Source organism: Oryctolagus cuniculus, chromosome 18 (assembly GCF_051225735.1).
Source record: "Oryctolagus cuniculus isolate XC-2025 breed Fujian yellow rabbit chromosome 18, ASM5122573v1, whole genome shotgun sequence".
NCBI lineage: Eukaryota > Metazoa > Chordata > Mammalia > Lagomorpha > Leporidae > Oryctolagus > Oryctolagus cuniculus.
In genome coordinates, this window is record NC_142884.1 from 30,332,560 (window position 1) to 30,349,261 (window position 16,702).

The 16,702-nt window shown below is 52.6% G+C and overlaps 1 long non-coding RNA gene across 11 annotated transcripts in view; it reads left to right on the plus strand.

Moving 5' to 3' along the window:
* Positions 1–1,675: 1,675 nt before the first annotated feature.
* The window catches only part of LOC103352338 (uncharacterized), an 88,322-nt gene continuing 73,295 nt past the window's right edge, over positions 1,676–16,702 (plus strand). For 8 of the 11 annotated variants that reach the window (XR_016224505.1, XR_016224500.1, XR_016224508.1 and 5 more), the window contains exon 1: positions 1,782–1,981. This is a non-coding gene — a long non-coding RNA (uncharacterized LOC103352338). Of the gene's footprint in view, positions 1,982–16,702 lie in introns of all 11 variants that reach the window. The other 3 variants (XR_016224507.1, XR_016224509.1, XR_016224510.1) reach the window with 1 other exon arrangement.

Genomic DNA, 16,702 nt, shown 5'->3' on the forward strand with positions numbered 1-16,702 from the left:
GAAGACAAGAACCTCACTTCTCCACAGTGACACCTGCACATTTTTGTGGACGTAGGATACACCATTTTCAAACTATCCCTTGAATGCAATTATTTTATTTCACTTTACATATTAAAATTAAATTTTAGATGTCTCAAAGGCTTGATTTATTCCTCAGACATTATTAAATCCATGTTTCAATGTTAAATTAATGTTAACTCAGGGTTCAGACATTATGAAAGACGCTCCAAGCCTGTGGTAGCTTTGTTAGCGACGAACACGTCCTGAAGCTGTCCGGGTTCTCCTAAATGTGTTTCCTGCTGCCAGGGCTTTGGCCACCAGAGAAACTGGAGCTGTCTCAGGGGCAGGGGCCCTTCCTCCACTGTGTATTCTTCTCTATTTCTCGGGCTTCACTGTGGCTGGTGGCGAAGGAGCAGATTTTAGGAAAATCCAAAGTGATTTATGCCCAGCTGTGAAAAATGTGCAGAGCACAGCCTCCCGTGCTGGAGGTGCGGGTGGAAGATGAAGGGCATTTCCACGCCCACGGGCGTCGCCTGTCCCTCTCAGGAGCCCCTCTTCCTCAGACCCTGCTCCGGCAGCTCCGTTAGTGTCTCCTGAGGACAGGGAGCCCTCTCCCTGAGCTGTGACCGGAAGCACAACCGAGGGACTGGATGGGTGAAGTCCATGGGCCAAGCGGTCACTCAGCAGCTCAGGCTGCATACGCCGTCCAAAGTGATCACCCGCCCTTAGCTTTGCTTGTTCATGGGGCTTCTGATTCCTCAGGAGAAGTCAGAGATTTGTTTTTTGTTGTTTTAAAGACTTATTTGGGAGGCAGAGTTACAGAGAGAGATGGAAAGATAAAGAGAGACAGAGAGAAAGGTCTTCCATCTCCTGGTTCACTCCCCCAAAGGCTGCAACAGCCAGAGCTGGGCAGACCCAAAGCAGGGAGCCAGGAGCTTCTTTCAGGTCTCTCACGTGGGTGCAGGGGCCCAAAGACTTGGGCCATCTTCCACTGCTTTTCCAGGCCATAGCAGAGAGCTGGATCGGAAAAGGAACAGCAAGGATGTGAACCAGTACCCACGCGGGATGCAGGAGCTGCAGGTGGAGGGAGGCTCAGCCTACTATGCCACAGCACCGGCCTCGAGATTTGAATTCTTATACTCAGCTACTTGATTGCAAAATATTGGCAACTAAGTCAATATTTTACAAATCCAACTGAAACACTCCTGTGGCCTCTGGATCAGAGACCAGGCTGGTGGCTGTTCCCTTCCCCTTGTCTGTTCCCTGCTTCCTCCCTCCTCTGGGTGGGGTCCGGGAGGGGGAGGGGGCTGCTGTCCCTCCTGTGTTCCTTTGTGACCTCACTCCCACCCTGGCCTCCCGTTGAGCCTGCCAGTGGCTTGGCTTGCGGTCTGTCTTTTCTCTAAGAACACTTGAATCCCTCCAAGTAATCGAGGCGTAATTATAGCTATCAGGATGCCACCTCCGAGGACGGGGTGGAAATTAATGAAGTGTTTCGCACATGCTCTCCAGCACCTGCAGAAGAACTCCCGACTTCCTCCCAGAATGGCATTCTTCCTCGTCAGGTGGAAATTAGAGTAGGGACAGGGCAAGGCTTCTCCGTGTGCCCAGCCAGCCGGATGCTGCAGAGTCACCTGCGGGGCTGGGGTTGGGGCTGGGCGGGGCATGGTTAACAAGCAGATTCCTAGCCCTCACTGCTCGGAGCCCAGTCCAGTCCCAGACAGGGGGCTGGGGGGCTGGGGACCTTGCAGCTTTAACAGGCACGCCCCGCCCCTCCCCCCAGGTGCTGCTAACCCTCATTAACATCTGAGGAGGAGGACAGAGGTAGCCTCAGAGGAAAACCACCGGGAGGCCCGGGGAGAAGTGGTGGGTGGAGAGGGTGCTGCTTAAAGAAAGCCACGGTAGGGCACAGTTCCTACGGTGACCTTAGACTTCGCTTAGAGGAAGGAGCCGAGCTCCGAGCTCCGCTGTGACTTGGGCCCTGGTGAGTCTGCCGTTTTATTTACAGGGAGAAGGAGGGAGGAAGGGAGTGAGGGTTGGAGGCTATGTAGACTCAGACAAGGGAAGAGGTACAAAGGCCTGGGCCATGCCCATGCCCAGGGCAGCTGTGTCTGGGAGCTGTCCCCTCCCCCACAGCAGGTCCCTGTCCTCCCCACGGCCTGGGTGCCAGAGGCCTCGCTCTCCTTGAGGCCTACACGTGTCAAAGCAAGGGCTCTCCGGAGGTACGCAAGACACAGTCACAAGGGTAAGGCCGGAAGGGAGCCGCGGGGGCCCGCGCCAGGTGTGGGCTAGAACGGAACTTGCAGGCAGCGCCGGGTGGCCCTGGAGAGGGGCAGCGTTCTGTGCTGAGGGTTCTGCCGCGCTCCTTCCTGGTGACCATTAACTCAGTGTCTTTGAGTCTTGCTGAGGCTTTTTAAGGCCGTGGAATTACGTAGCCCCACGGGGGAGACAGTCTGGCGATTGGGTGGGAGGGACTGCTGTGGAGATGGCGAGGGCTGAGGTCCCAACCAGACGTGAGGCCCGCGGAAGCTTCCTGTAGTTCTGTAAGCCTCAGTTTCCCCTTAGGGTGTAGAGGCAAGAGACTGCAGGTACAGCGCCCTCACCCACAGTCGACGAGGAGGGTGCCCACAGGCAGGGCGGGAGGAGTGGACCACTGGTACCGTTAATGTTGCTGGCAGTCCTCTGACACTGAAAGAGAGGGGAAGTTAGGTCTGCACCAATTGAATCACAAATGGACAGCGGCCGAGGCTATTTGAGATTGAAAACACCCCTGAGCCCCTGCTGCTATAAAAGAATGCCCAAGGCTGGGTAATTATATATAGACAATAGAAGTTGATTCGGGGGCCTGTGCTGTGGCATAGTAGGCTAATTCTCTGCCTGCAGTACCGCTGCAGTGCCGGCATCCCACACAGCCTAGTTTTTGTCCCAGCTGCTCCTCTTCTGATCCAGCTCTGTGCTTGTAGCCTGGGAAAGTAGTAGAAGATGGCTCAAGTGCTTGGGCAGCTGCACCTGCATGGGAGACCTGTAAGTTTTGGCTCCTGGCTTCGGATCTGCCTAGCTCTGGCCATTGTGGCTATTTGGAGAGTGAACCAGTGGGTGCAAGACCTTTTTCTCTGTCTCTAGCTATACCTCTCAAATAAATAAATAAAATCTATTTTTAAAAAAAAATTATTAATAGAAGTTGATTTGAGATCCGGCGGTGTAGCGTAGTGGGTGAAGCTGCCTGGATCCTGCAGTGCCAACATTCCATATGGGTGCCAGTTCAAGACGCGGCTGCTCCACTTCCCATCCAGCTCTCTGCTATGGCCTGGGAAAGCAGTAGAAAATGGCCCATGTCCTTGGGTCCCTGCACTCATGTGGGAGACCCGGAAGAAGCTCCTGGCCCCTGGTTTTGGATCAGTGCAGTTCCAGCCGTTGTGGCCAATTGGGGAGTGAACCAGCGGATGGAAGACCTCTCTCTCTCTCCTCTCTCTCTGCCTCTCCTTCTCTCACTGTGTAACTCTTTCAAATAAATAAATAAATCTTTTTTAAAAAAGTAGTTGATTTGGGTCCTCTTTGGTTCTGGGGGTGTGGCTATGGATTCTGCCAGGGTTCTTATGCTGGAAGGCGGGGAACCCTGTGAGAGACAGCAGGTGGTGCTCATCAGACACTGCCCCTAACTGCCCCTGAGTGACAGCCACAGCCACCAGGGCTGTTAATCTGCGCACAAGAGTAGAATTCTCATGACCTGAATGCTCTCAGAGGTCCCACCTCCCAGCATGGGCACGTGGCAACTGAATCTCAATAGAACTCTAGAGGGGACGCACATTCAAGCCTATGGAACACTCTAAAACTGGTTGGAGGAATTGCTCTAGAGCACTGCCCCCCCCCCCCAACAAGAACAACAAAACTGGTTCTGCTTCCCCAAAAGCCAATTACTTTTTTTATAGAAAACTTTTATTTAGTAAATATAAATTTCAAAAGTACAACTTTTGGATTATAGCGGTTTTCCCCCCATAACCACCCTCCCACCTGCGAACCATACCATCTCCTACTCCCTCTCCCATCCCATTCTTTATTAAGATTCATTTTTAATTATCTTTATATACAGAGGATCAACTTAGTATATACTAAGTAAAAATTTCAACAGTTTACACCCACACAGACACATAAAGTATAAAGGACTGTTTGAAGACTAGTTTTACTGTTAATTCTCATAGTACAACACATTAAGGACAGAGGTCCTACATGGGGAGCAAATGCACAGTGACTCCTGTTGTTGATTTAACAATTGACACTCTTATTTATGACGTCAGTAATCACCTGAGGCTCTTGTCAAGAGCTGCCAAGGCTATGGAAGCCTCTTGAGTTCACAAACTCCGACCTTATTTAGACAAGGCCTTAGTCAAAGTGGAAGTTCTCTTCTCCCTTCAGAGAAAGGTACCTCCTTCTTTGATGGCCCCTTCTTTCCACAGGGATCTCACTCACAGAGATCTTTCATTTAGGTCATTTTTTGCCACGTGCCTTGGAAAAGCCAATTACTAAAGAAAACAGGAATTCATTTGCAATAAGCAAAGAGTTGGCAGTGATCATTCTTTGCCAGCCTGGCTCAAGGCTGTGGATGTTGAGCCGACAGTGGGGAGGAGCGGTGTGTGACCGGACTGTGTGTGGGCCACTGTCAATCCGCAGTGGGATTGGCCTTGTGCGGATTGGTCAGTGATGGCCCAGTGTGGTGTGTCAGCGGTGGCAGAGCTGACTGCTCTGTTGGGTCCGAGGTTTAGGTTGTGGACGACGTTGGTCAGGGCCTGTGAGTTCCTGCAAAGCTGTCAGGCTAGAGGCCAGCATGAAGATGTTAACCTAGAGTCTTTGTGATTCCGGGTCTTGGCTCTGGCTTTGCCCTTGTGTCACTCCCTTAGCTTCTGAGTCACTTTTCACAGAGTAACTGGAGTGGAGGGAGAGCGAAGAAGTCCACAGCGAAGGCATTAGGGTGAGGGCGTGGCTTCAGCAGCAGGCCCTCAGCTGAGTCGGGCAGGAAGCAGCTGAGAAAGTGGAAGACGCCCTGGGTAGAGCGTCCTCCCTCTTGCCCTCTTTAGGAGTGAGCATGGAGAATAAAGGAACACAAAGGACCTCCTTGCCACAGACTGCAGGGCCACGGAGGTACGGGGGCCCTCTTGAGGCCTTGGTGGGGCAGCAACGGTGCTTGTCCTACCCTGTTCCACTCCTGCGTGTTGTCTGTGCAGGGCAGGAGAGCTGTCTGAGTTCCTGGGGAAAGAGCGGCCGGTGCTGCCTTGCAGAGCAAGCTGGCCCTGAGGTGCTGGCTGTGAGCCTGGCGCTGGGCGTGGGCTGTCTCCCCTGGCCAGGAGTGCTCAGCATGTGGACGGAGAACAGTCTATGTGGGCTGCAGGAGAGGGCTAGAGGTGAGGATTTCATTATTCCTGATTGTTTGCTGCCCTCCCTGGTGGGGTGCGTTCTTGCACACTCCAAGATGTTAGGCTCTGGCTGGTGAGATGTGAGTGAAGGGCTGGTGGGACTTGAGGGCTGAAGCTCTAAGCACCGATACACAGCGTGCCGTGGCTCTTTTCTCTCTGCCACTGAGCTGCTGGCAGAGATCCCCCCCCCCCGGGCCTGTCCCTGCAGCCTTAGCCAGAGAAAGGGAGGGAGAAGGAGAGAGAGAGGGGGAGAGAGAGGGAGGGGGAGGAGAGAGATAGAAAGGGAGGAAGAGAGAGATAGAAAGGGAGGAAAGGAGGGAGGAAGAGGGGGTGAGAGAGAATGTGGAGCTGCAGTCTCTGCAGACCACACCTTTGTTGCTCTATGCCAGGATTGCAAACTTTCTGTGAAGGATAAGTCAGGGATTCTTCAGGGTTTGTGCACCCTGTGGTCTGTGCCAGAGCTCCGCGGCTCAGCTCTGTGTCCAGAAAGCAGCCACAGACACAACGTGGACACGTGGGCACGGCTTCCTGTTTGCTCTGCCCAGACTTGGTTTACACAGGCAGGCAGTGGGTTGGGCTGAGCCCTTGGCCATACTTTGCCAAGCCCTGCTGTAAGCCCCTGAGATTAGGAGCTTCTTTGTTGTCCTTCTCCCATCAGATCTTAAACTTTAACACACACTCCAGTGTTCGTGGCTTGTAAAGGTTGCTGGGCCTTGCCTAGAGGTTCAGACATGAGAGGGCCTTGTGAGGGCACCCAGAATGCACATTTCCTTTTATTTATTTATCTAAGTATATTTTAAAAAGATTTATTTATTTATTTTAAAAGAGAGAGAGAGGAGAGAAGCAGAGACAGAGAGAGATCTTCCATCTACTCTTTCACTCTCCGGATAGCCACAACAGCCAGCACTGGGCCAGGCTGAAGCCAGGGGATTCACCCAAGTCTTCCACATGAGTGATGGGGCCTGAACACTTGGGCCATCTTCCACTGCTTTCCCCAAGCACCAGCAGGAAGCTGGATCAGAAGTGGAGCAAGTGGGACACGAACTGACGCCGGCACAGCAGGTGGCAGCTTTACCAACTACGCCACAACCTGGGCCTCAAGGATGCACATTTGTAGTGTGTTCCTAGGTGATGCTGAGGCCACCGATTGGGGGAACCACACTTGGGGTGTCACTGCACTGACCCTCCCTGATTGATGTCACCCATGTAAGTGGCAACAGCATTGGAACTGGTCTCCATGGGTTGTTACCCTGCTTGTGTGGAATAGCCCAGGGGATTTTGTAAGCTCTCAATACCATCAGCCACTGTTGTATGTATATGTGTGTGAGTCGTCATTCATGGCTGCACCTGGCTATGAGCACAGCCTGCTTGTTTTGCTGTCGGAAGAAGAGGAATAGTAAGGGAGGGGCCTTGCTCTGTAGGTGAGTGCTCATTTCAACCAAGACTCCACCGCAGGATGTATTTAAAAAGCACATTATTGTGACCCTTTACTAGGGGAGTGGCTACCCCCAGAGCAGGGAGGGGCCCTGCCCTGTCCCCAAGAAGGTGCTCACCAGCTTTTGGGCTTCTCTGAGGGCAGGAAACCCAGGGGGCACCGATTCATTCAGTCAGCATTAGAAACGGAACTCCACTTGTGATCAGGACAGGTGGAGCTGCTGGAGCCCTGAGGCCAATAGCGCAGGCGTGGAGTGTGGATGGCAGTGCGCTCCCGAGTCCGGCTCAGACCTCAACTCACCTGCTGACAGTCTGTGACCTGGGCTGCCCGTTTACCTCTCGGAGCCTCTGTTGTCTCACCGGCAGTGGATGGCGGGACTGACTGTGAGAAGAGTGAATGAAAGGGGGTGCTGCCCTCGGGTTCCCTCCCCTGTGAAAGCCCCCCATCTTTGGCTTTGGGGCATTGGTGGGGGCGCTGGTTAGGAAGACAGCTGCTGGAGCCATTGCTAGAGCTTGGTGTCAGCAGCGTGGCCTGCACACGTTTCTTGGCCCCTGCGTGCATTGCTCAGATGAAACTAAGCATTCTCTCTGAAGGCAGCCATCCTGTGAGGGGTGAAGGAGATCAAACGCCTAGAAGAGCACCCAGAAGGGTGCCCGTGGCCCCAGAGAGGCTGGGTTTGCATTTCGGTGACCGTGACACTGGGGCGGTGCTTGTTCCCTTCTCAGTAGGTTGTTGACCAGGTGGAAGGAGATGAATGGGTGGTGAGTGCAGCTCTACCTTCAGTGCTCCTGGTGGGGCCCAGACCTTCCTGGGGGCAGGGCACAGACTGTGGGGGCTTCTTCCTGTACGATGGCAGTGGAAGAAGACCACAGCTCTGCTCCCATGGTGTGGGCCTGCTCTCAAGTTCCTCTTTCCTCGGGGCGGTTGAAGCAGTACTCCCTGAGCCGGACCCGGCCAGCTGCTGATGGCGGTCCTCTACCTCATGCAGGCTGCAGGTGCACCGTGCTTTGGCCCAGACACGGTTAATCCTTTCCTCTGCCTGAGTTTGCTAAGTCCACATTTGGACTTCTCCCAGCACAGCCTGGAGACCCCTACTCCTAGCTCCTCCTGGAGCATCAGGCTTGTGGGTAACACGGGAACAGAGAGATCCAGCCCCTAACCTGAGGCTGACAGAGAGCCAAGAAAAGCGGCTGGCCCCCCAGGTGGCTGAGGGCTTACAGTCAGGAAGCCAAGGAGGAGGAAGCTGCCACACATGGCCCCAGCCTGGAAGACTCTAGTCAGAAGCCAGGGGAAGCAACATCGCTGGGATTTCTCTGGAATGAGTGGGGGTCACGTTCTCGCTCGTGTTTCCTTTTGAGGGTCTTCTGTCTGGGGGGCAATTTGTCTAATATCATTGTCAAGGATATTAGCTGCCTATTAGGATGGAAGGCATAATTAGCTTCTTCATTTATTTATAAGTCAGTGTTGATAACCCTGTCTGTTGAAGCAACCTAAAGTGCAGGCTGTAAATTGGCAAAGGAGATCCTAGCTTCAAATGGCACAGTGGCATTTGCAAACCCTGTGCCTTCCGATCCACGTTTGCTTTGGATGCACTGAGAGCTGGGAAAGCTTTGGCAGAGCCATCTGCTCCGCTCCTGGCTTATGTTTCTCATTTAGTCTGGAGCTGGGACTTGGGAGTGTGCTGGCCATGCCCCGTGCTGCGGGAGCCAACTGCCTCCGTGCCCTGACTCATGGTTTCCTTGGGGCTCTCGGGGTCAGGACCCTGTGGCTGTGACATTTCCTGCTGCCCTCGCCAGCCCCTAACCATGTCATCCCACCTCTGGCTGAAGGCTGAGTCTGCCACCCCTCTTGTGTTTTCCCTTCTCCAACACGCTCTGCCATATGCATTCATTCCTTTCCTCTAAAACTTTTGGTGCTACCCTGCTGCCATGGGGTAGCATCCAGGTGCACCCATCTGGCTACACTGTCACTTTCCTGCCTTTTCCTCCTCTCTTCCCAAATGTTCCCTGAAGCAGCGCTTTAGGTGCCCCCTCCAAATTCCTCTGTCCTGACCTCCTCCGAGCATGCTGGCAGTCCTATGCCTCTCTGCCCAAGGGATTTCTTTGTTCCTGGAGCCCAGGGTTTAGCCCATTGCAAGTAGACTTCTTATCTCCGCCCCGTAAGCAGGAGCCCCTGGCTCATGGGAGCTGGAGTGTACATATCACAGTTCCCTCGCCTTGCACTTGATGACTTGCGGTTCCACACTGACACTTCCTCCGAGGCAGAGGCCCTGGCTGGATGACAGGCTGTTTGCCTGCTGCCTTCCCTTTGCAGCCTCCCTTTCCTATTCCTCTCCTAGAGTCTCCTGGAATCTACTTGGGTCTGCCTCCTTGTGTCTGGGTGAGCTTCTGGAGGAGCCAGAGCTAAGACAAAGCAGCCCACGCTGGTGGCTTCAGGTCCCAGGTGCTTCTCGACTCAGAGTCCCCCGGGGCCAGGAGTCTGGATCAAGGTGGCAGTTGTCCGTCTGGTGGCTCTTCCTGCTACAGGCATTTGCTGGCAATCCTTGGCCTTGGGTGACACGTGGAGGTGCCACTCCTGCCACCACAGCTATCTTCCCCTGTGTGTCTTCAATCAGTTTCCCTGTGCATGTCTGTCTCAGTGTGCAAATGTCTCCTCTTTGTCAGGATCAGGGCCGACCCTAATGACCTCATTGTCCTTTATCATCTCTGTGAAGGCAGTTTCCAAGCGCGGTCACACATGCTGAGGTCGTGGGCTTAGGACTTCCACATGTCTGTGTTCAGTCCTCCCCTTCTCTTTGCTCCTCCCTCTGCTGTCTTGTCATCCTAGGGCAGCAGCATCGTTCCCACAACTCCACCTGTGAGGCTTGGACACACGCTTAACGCCTGCCTCTTTCACGCCTCCACGGCACTTGGAGAAGCTTCCCAATAGGCCACACCCCTACCTGCCTGTGTTGAGGTGGGGTGCTTGGGGGCCCTCCAAAGACGGCACGCCTGTGCCCACTGTGGTGACAGGCACGGAGGCACACTGGAAGTACTTGTTGCATGTGGTCGTCAAATCCTCAGGGAACAGATTATTCTAGATTACTTTTGGAATCCACTTGCGCTCAAATAACATTTTATTTGAAAACTATTGGTGTTCTTTCTAGAAGATACAAGTCTATGTTTTTGTCTTGGGAAATTCAGTTTAATGAAGACAATGGGCTCTTCCTTGGTTGTTAGGGATCAGGAGGCATCTCAGGCTGGTGAGTGTGGCTCTCACTGTGCAGGTGGCAAATGCAGAAGCAGCAGGTGACTGGGAGTGTCTCTGTGACTGGCATTTCAGGCCTTGCACCATCAGTATTGTTCCCTTTCAGCTCTGACTTTTTCATAAATGCCAAATTTACAGGAAAATGACTGTGGTGACCTGAGAGTGGTGGAGGTAGGCTTCGGGGCACAGCCATGGGTCACTCCAGGACAGGTCTCAGATAAACACAGACAGCAGGGGTGAGGGGTCTTCAACAAGTTCACAAGAAGTGCATATTCCTGAAAAGAACTATGCATGGGCTTCTGAGTCTTTAAAACTTATTTTTAAAGAATTTATTTTTAGAAAGGCAGAATGACAGAGAGCGGGAGACACACACACACACACAGAATCTTCTATGCTTCGGTTCACTCCCTAAATATCTGCAACAGCCAGGGCTGGGTCAGGCTGAAGCTAGGAGCCAGGAACTCCTTCTGGGTCTCCCACATGAGTGGCAAGGTCTTGATTACTTGGACTGTCATCTGCCATCAGCAGGAAGCTGAGTTGAAAATTTGGAGTGGCCAGGACTCGAACCGGCCCTCTGCATCCCAAGCAGTGGCTTAACCCACTTACCCCAACACCTGCCCCATCTAAGTTTTTACTTGTTTTCTTGAACTCAAATTTTCATTTACTTTTTCCACTAACTGAAACACTTTCACAGTTCTATTTTTGGAGTGCAAACTTCTGAATTTTTTGTTGGACTTTTTAAAAGCAATCTAACTTTCTTGAATGTTTAGTGGAAGAGCATTCTTGTGCTTTATACAGCACTTGGGGCTAACAGGGAACAAAACGGGCCCACTTGGCTCAGCCCAGAACCAAGAGCATTTGTACCTCGTCCTGCAGAGTGTAACAACAGAAGGAGGAAAAAAACCCAAAACTAGTGTCTATCTCCTTAAGAGCTTGGACTGGAAGTATAGACACTTTGCAGCTCCTGGCAGGCCTTCTGTGGTTTTCTGGCAGCGAGAGAGACCACGTTCAGGTAATGCACACAGGGGCGACTTTTAGGCAGGGTATTGTGTTGAGAGCTGATGCCTCTTCATGTTTGCTCTGTGCCAGACACAATCCCACTCCACCCTGTAAAGACTGCAGGAAAGCTGTTAGTGTCCCTTTCCAGCGGCGAGGGAACCAAGGCCCCGGAGGTCCTGCTTGGCATTGTGCAGATGCAGCAGAAGTAGGTGATGGGTGTGTTTGGGGGAGGGGTAGACCCCCAGACTAAGCTCAGCACAGGTTGCCTGGTCTCCTTGCCCTTTCCTGAGTACATTCTCTGCCCGAGTCAGGCAGCCATCCACCGAGAATTGTACTAGATCCACATGTAAAACTCTGATTTGAATTCCATGAGTGATGTCCTCAACAGAAAGCCAATTTCCTAAGTCCGTGGCTACCAGCAGAGAGCACATGAAATCGCGGAGCAGCAGTAGAATTGGGGACGCAGAGACTTCCACCCCCAACTCTGCCTCGTCTCGGGGAATATAAATGACATCCGAAAAACAGTATCTTCTCTGTGCCTCTCCTTCTATCACCTGGTGCTCTGCCTTGGATAAATAATTTACTCTCCAGCAAAGAGAACCAAATTTGATTTATAAGCCATAGTTCAGATATATAAGACAAACTTGCAAAAATATGCCGATATAAATCCCAGCCATCCCAGGGGTGTTTATCGTTTTATGCATATGGCGAAAAGAGAAACAGAAATTGAAGCCTTTTTAATCTGTGTTCATTGGAAAGTGCTTTTGAACTACTGGCATTCAGGGCCCCATGGGGAAGCAGGAATAGCTCTGAGCCACAAACGGCCAAGTTTCTTTCAGATTTTTTCTGCCTCCATGCATTTCTCTGGTCTGTCTTAAGCCTGACTTCCATTTGCCCAGAACCTTCCTTTGTTTTCTTACTAAGTTGTCCTTCAAGGCCAGGTCAGATGCCACCGCCGCCGTGTCACCAACGGGTCTTTCAACTCGGTACCCCCACCCACCCACCTTGTTAGCATCCTCTCCCTTTTCCGGCACCCTGCATCCAACATGCAGTCTCCACTGTGGATTTGAGGCTGCACAGCCCTCAACACTGTGCCTTATGGTATGTTCAGAGAAGGCAGCGTGCCCAGCTCCAGCTGGCTCAGCCACAAGGCCTGGCACCCGTCTTGACTCCGGCTTGCCTGCTGTGTTAGATAAGAATCGCGAGGCAAGGAGGAGAGAGATCAAGCATTGTTCCAGGGTTCCCTCGGTGGGGAACAGGGCAGTGACCAATCAGGTCTGTGGAATCAATAAAGGCCATCCGAATGAGGATAAACCAAGACTATTTATTCTGAGCTTGTTATAGCAAGGGAGGTAGCCCCTGCCACTTGCATTTTGGCAGAGACTCAAAGGCAGGAGTGGGAGAGCTTTCTAAAGTGAAAAAGGGGACGGCATCAGGTATGCGCTGACTGGAAGCTTCCGCATGTAGGCTGTTTGGGGGGGAGGGTTGGTAACTAGAAGTGGGGCATCCTGTGTGATTGGCAAGGGTGCCTTTTTGGCTTTTTTTTTCTAGTTGGTCCTCAATTGGAAGTGGGGACCAAGTCCTGCCTGCTCGGGGCCGATCGTTACAGGGGATGTCGGTGGCTCTCTGGACTGCTTGCCAGGAAGAGTGTCGGACTTCCCACAGGTCTGACAGGTGGGAGGGGCTGGCTTCCTGGGCATCCCCCAAACGTGGTGCAGTGGCTTCCTGGGCTGGTGGCTGCAGACTGTGCGGCCAAGGTCTATTTTTATACGGTCTGGCCACTGTCCATTTGTATATTCAGTCCCTCAGGTCAGTGCTTAATGGCCAGTTTGAGGCAGCATGTGACTGAAGGGAGTCCAACCACAACAAAGCGTGGTAGATTTGTGGGACTAGCTGGGCAGGATGACCTTCCTTTGTTGGGATCATGGAGCTAGCAGTATTAAACCTGGTGCTGCTGGAGGCAACCAGCCACAGGAGGGAACCAAATCAACACGTAGGGCCATAAAATCAAGAGATGGTGAGAGTAAGATGGTCAGTGATGACCTCCTCGGGGCTCCTGGATCATCCTTGCCCCAAAGCCCTGTGCTAAACTCTTTGATTTGGAGAAACAACGTATGTCTTTTTCAGTGGAGCATATTTCCAGTTGATTTTCTACAGCCCTCTAGCACAAGAATCCCGATTCTCGCACCTTCCTCTGGGGGAAACAATGACACTGAGTTTTATCCTCACCTCATCTGAGACTGTGCCTTCTTTGAAGACCCCACAGTCCCGCTCATAGACTCTTCTATCTTCCTTCAGGCCTTGCTGGTGGGCAGTGAGTTCCTGTCATCCAGGGAGTGTACATGTGATGCGCTGCCTGCCTGGCAGAGACGTGGTGTGGGAAGATGGTTGTACTAACTCTAGCTTTTCTTTCCACTGAATCTTTATATCTCTACGTGAACCTCCTTGTCTTCTCAGATGGAGTAACAGTGAACGATCCTAAGTGTTGAAAGTCAACATTTACTCTGCATCAGGTGCCATTCTAAGCAATTCCATATATTAGCCTGTGAGGCAGGGGTTGCCATCCCCTGCTCGCTGAGGGTTAATTTGAGGCCGCACTGCTTGTGTGCAGCCACACACAGAGCTGGGCTGTGTGGGTCTAAGCTCTGGTGCACCACATTTGCTTTCCTCTCCTTTGCCCTCTTACATTGGTGGTCACCTGCTATCTGTGTGCCTAGGTTTCCTGCTAACCCACCCCCAGCCTCCACTCCTGCTTCTCATTGGCTGGAACCTGGGCCTTGATGGAAGAAGACAGGTTCAGCGTGGGGAGACCTAGGGAGAGAAGAGCGGGTGAGCATTGATAGGAGCTGGGAGGGTGAGGGCTGAGCGCTGGGGCAGGGGAGGGAGATTTCCTTCAGAGGGCATGGAGGGGAAGCCCGGGAGGATCATGGCCTGTGGGAGACACCACAAGAAGAGACGGGTCATGTGGGGGCAGGTGTGTGTGTGTGCATGTGTGTTTTCTGGACTGGGTTCCATGTAATAATTGTGAGGAGGGGGAGACGCAATTTGAAGTTGTTGTTGCTATTATTGACACAGACTATGTATAGAGACTGGGACACAGGATTGAGGAAGATAAAGGTTGTGATATGATATCTGTTTATTTCTCTAACTATCCACCCCTTTCCCCACCCATCCATCCATTCACCCACCCATTCACCTACCCATTTACCCTATCCATCCATCCATCCACCCACCTATCCATTCACCCATTCACTCACTCTCCCTCCCCTGCTCCAGTGTTCCAGCCTCTGTAAATTGGTGTGAGCATTCTACCAGCAAATAGCCAAGAACATTGCAAGGGGGATGAAATGGAAACATGGGAGATAAACAAGGAGGGCCCAGTGATCCCAGATGGAATGTCTGGCCCCTAAAGGTTCTCTCTCTCGGCTTTTGTCATTTCCCAGCCTATCTGGGGTCAGGGTCTACCCTAATTGTTGTGCTGTGTGATGCTGAGGGCTGCCCCAGGTAGAAGGAGACATTAGTTATTTGCAGAAGCTCCTATCAGGCAGCTGAGCGTTTTCTGCTTTCAAAGATGATGCCCTATGCTCTCCAGGAGCAATTACACTAATGGAATGAGGGGCCTCCTCTGATGGATAAAACCAACTCCATGGTTAGGGCCAGGGGTCAGTCGGTATTCCATCTGCTGGATGTGAGAGGAGATGGCTTTACGCTCATGGGCAGGGAAGCAATAGGCTTCAGAATGGGTCTGACTGCACAGGCTCATTGCTTTCAGAGAGACAGGCTTGGCTGAAAGTTCCCTGGAATGATGGACTCGAGGCAGGGCCGGTTACAGTCCAACTGGCTGCAGAGCACTTAGCGGCTGCTAAGTAACTACTTGATGCCTTGAATCAACAGGAGTTTTGTGATTTGGTTCCTTAAAATGATGTTTAAATGGCAGCAGTCTCCAAAGCAAAGCAACAAAAGCTGAGGTTATGAGCATGGACTGGGCACAGGTGTTCTCCGTAAGTCATGGCTCAGGTGTTTCTAGTACTTCAGGAAGTTACAGCTGAGAGGGATCTGGAGCGAATCAGTGTGGTTCTGCGTAAACCCATTCCTTCTCTGGCTCTTAGCTGGAAAGTGGAAGAGCAATAGCGCCTCCCTTAATGGGGGGCCCTTAGAAGAGGTGGGGAAGACAGTGTGCTGAGTGCTCTGCCTGGCGCCTGGTGAGCAGGCACCCCTGGCCTCCTGTGTCCAGTTCTGAGAGTTCTAGCACACAGGACTTCCCGGACACGGCTAGTGCTCTAACAAGCTTGGGCACAATCCCACTGATGATCTTACTACATAGCTAGTGAAGTAAATAAAACATAGCAGCCTGCAGCGAGACAATCTTTGTGCTCATTTGGACCAAGGCTCCCGTGCTGCCGTGCTCACCTCCGGATACGTCTATTGCACGCACCTAGTACACAGCGAGTTCAGAAGTCAGCTGCCCCTCCTGCTGCTCTTGCCTCCCTCATTGCTCCACAAACATCAAGCATCAGGCCATGCACGCCTAAGCAGCGCCCCTCATAGCCCAAGATCCTTCCAGCCTCTTGTGAACATCCCAGGTGGTTCCCAGTGGCAGGGGGAAGCTATGCTGGTTTGCTCCGTGTGAGCTGAAAAGGCACAGGTGTTGACTGTGAGATGGAATTCAGGGTTTGAGAACCTGGGAGCAAGGCTCCTCAGCTCTGCGTTCTCACAGCCAGGCCCAGGGCCTTAGAGGAGTCTCGTCCCTCCTTCTGACCACTAGGGTTCAGGAACTCAGCTGGGCTGGGTTGTCCTTGGAGGCCCAGGCTCCACCAGCTGCAGCCAGGTTAAAGCACAAGGCTTCTGTTTCAAAGGGGAAGGAGGGAGCACTCTTTGTACGCACAGGAGCCCAGTGCATGGGGCTCCAGTGACTTGGGGAGGCGCAGAGCACCAGGCTGACATTCCTTGTTGACCAGTGGATTTCTACAGGCAAGTGTGAGGGGGAGAGGACCAAAGGACCGGGGGTGGACTGTGCAAGGTGTAACTGTGCAGCCAGGACAGGTAAGAAGGCGGCAGCTATCCCCGCCCTGTATACCAGGTGCTGTGACAGGTTAGAGGCACTTGCTAAGATCTCACGGGAGTCCTGGGAGCAGGTGTTACCCTTGTGAGGACCCGAAAGCTCAGAGAGGTACACCTGTTGCTCGAGATCACCTATCGAGACACCTGAGCCCTCAGCATCCAACTCCAAGACTGCTGTCTTCCCTGTGTACCCCTCCCCTCGCCCTGGCCTCTGCCTTCTTCTGTTCTCCCCGGCGGGAAGGCCTGAGTACTCTGGGTTCCATTGGGCCAGTTGGATTTCTGTCTACGTGGACTGTTCCCTCAAAGATGTCCCAGACCTGGGAGAGCCTGCAGGCTGCAAGTGTGTCTTCCAATTATGCCAGCACATCTCTCTCTCTCATAAATTCCCCTCGGTGGAAGGGGGCCATGTTTTCTTTGTTTGGATCTAAATCCTGCTGCTCTATTGATTACTATAATTCAGCCCTAATTGGAGTTCTGCAAAGCACATGCACAGATGACAGCAAGCCTCCAGGCTGCACAGCATCCATTATTAATACGATGGCGCTGCCCTTCACCC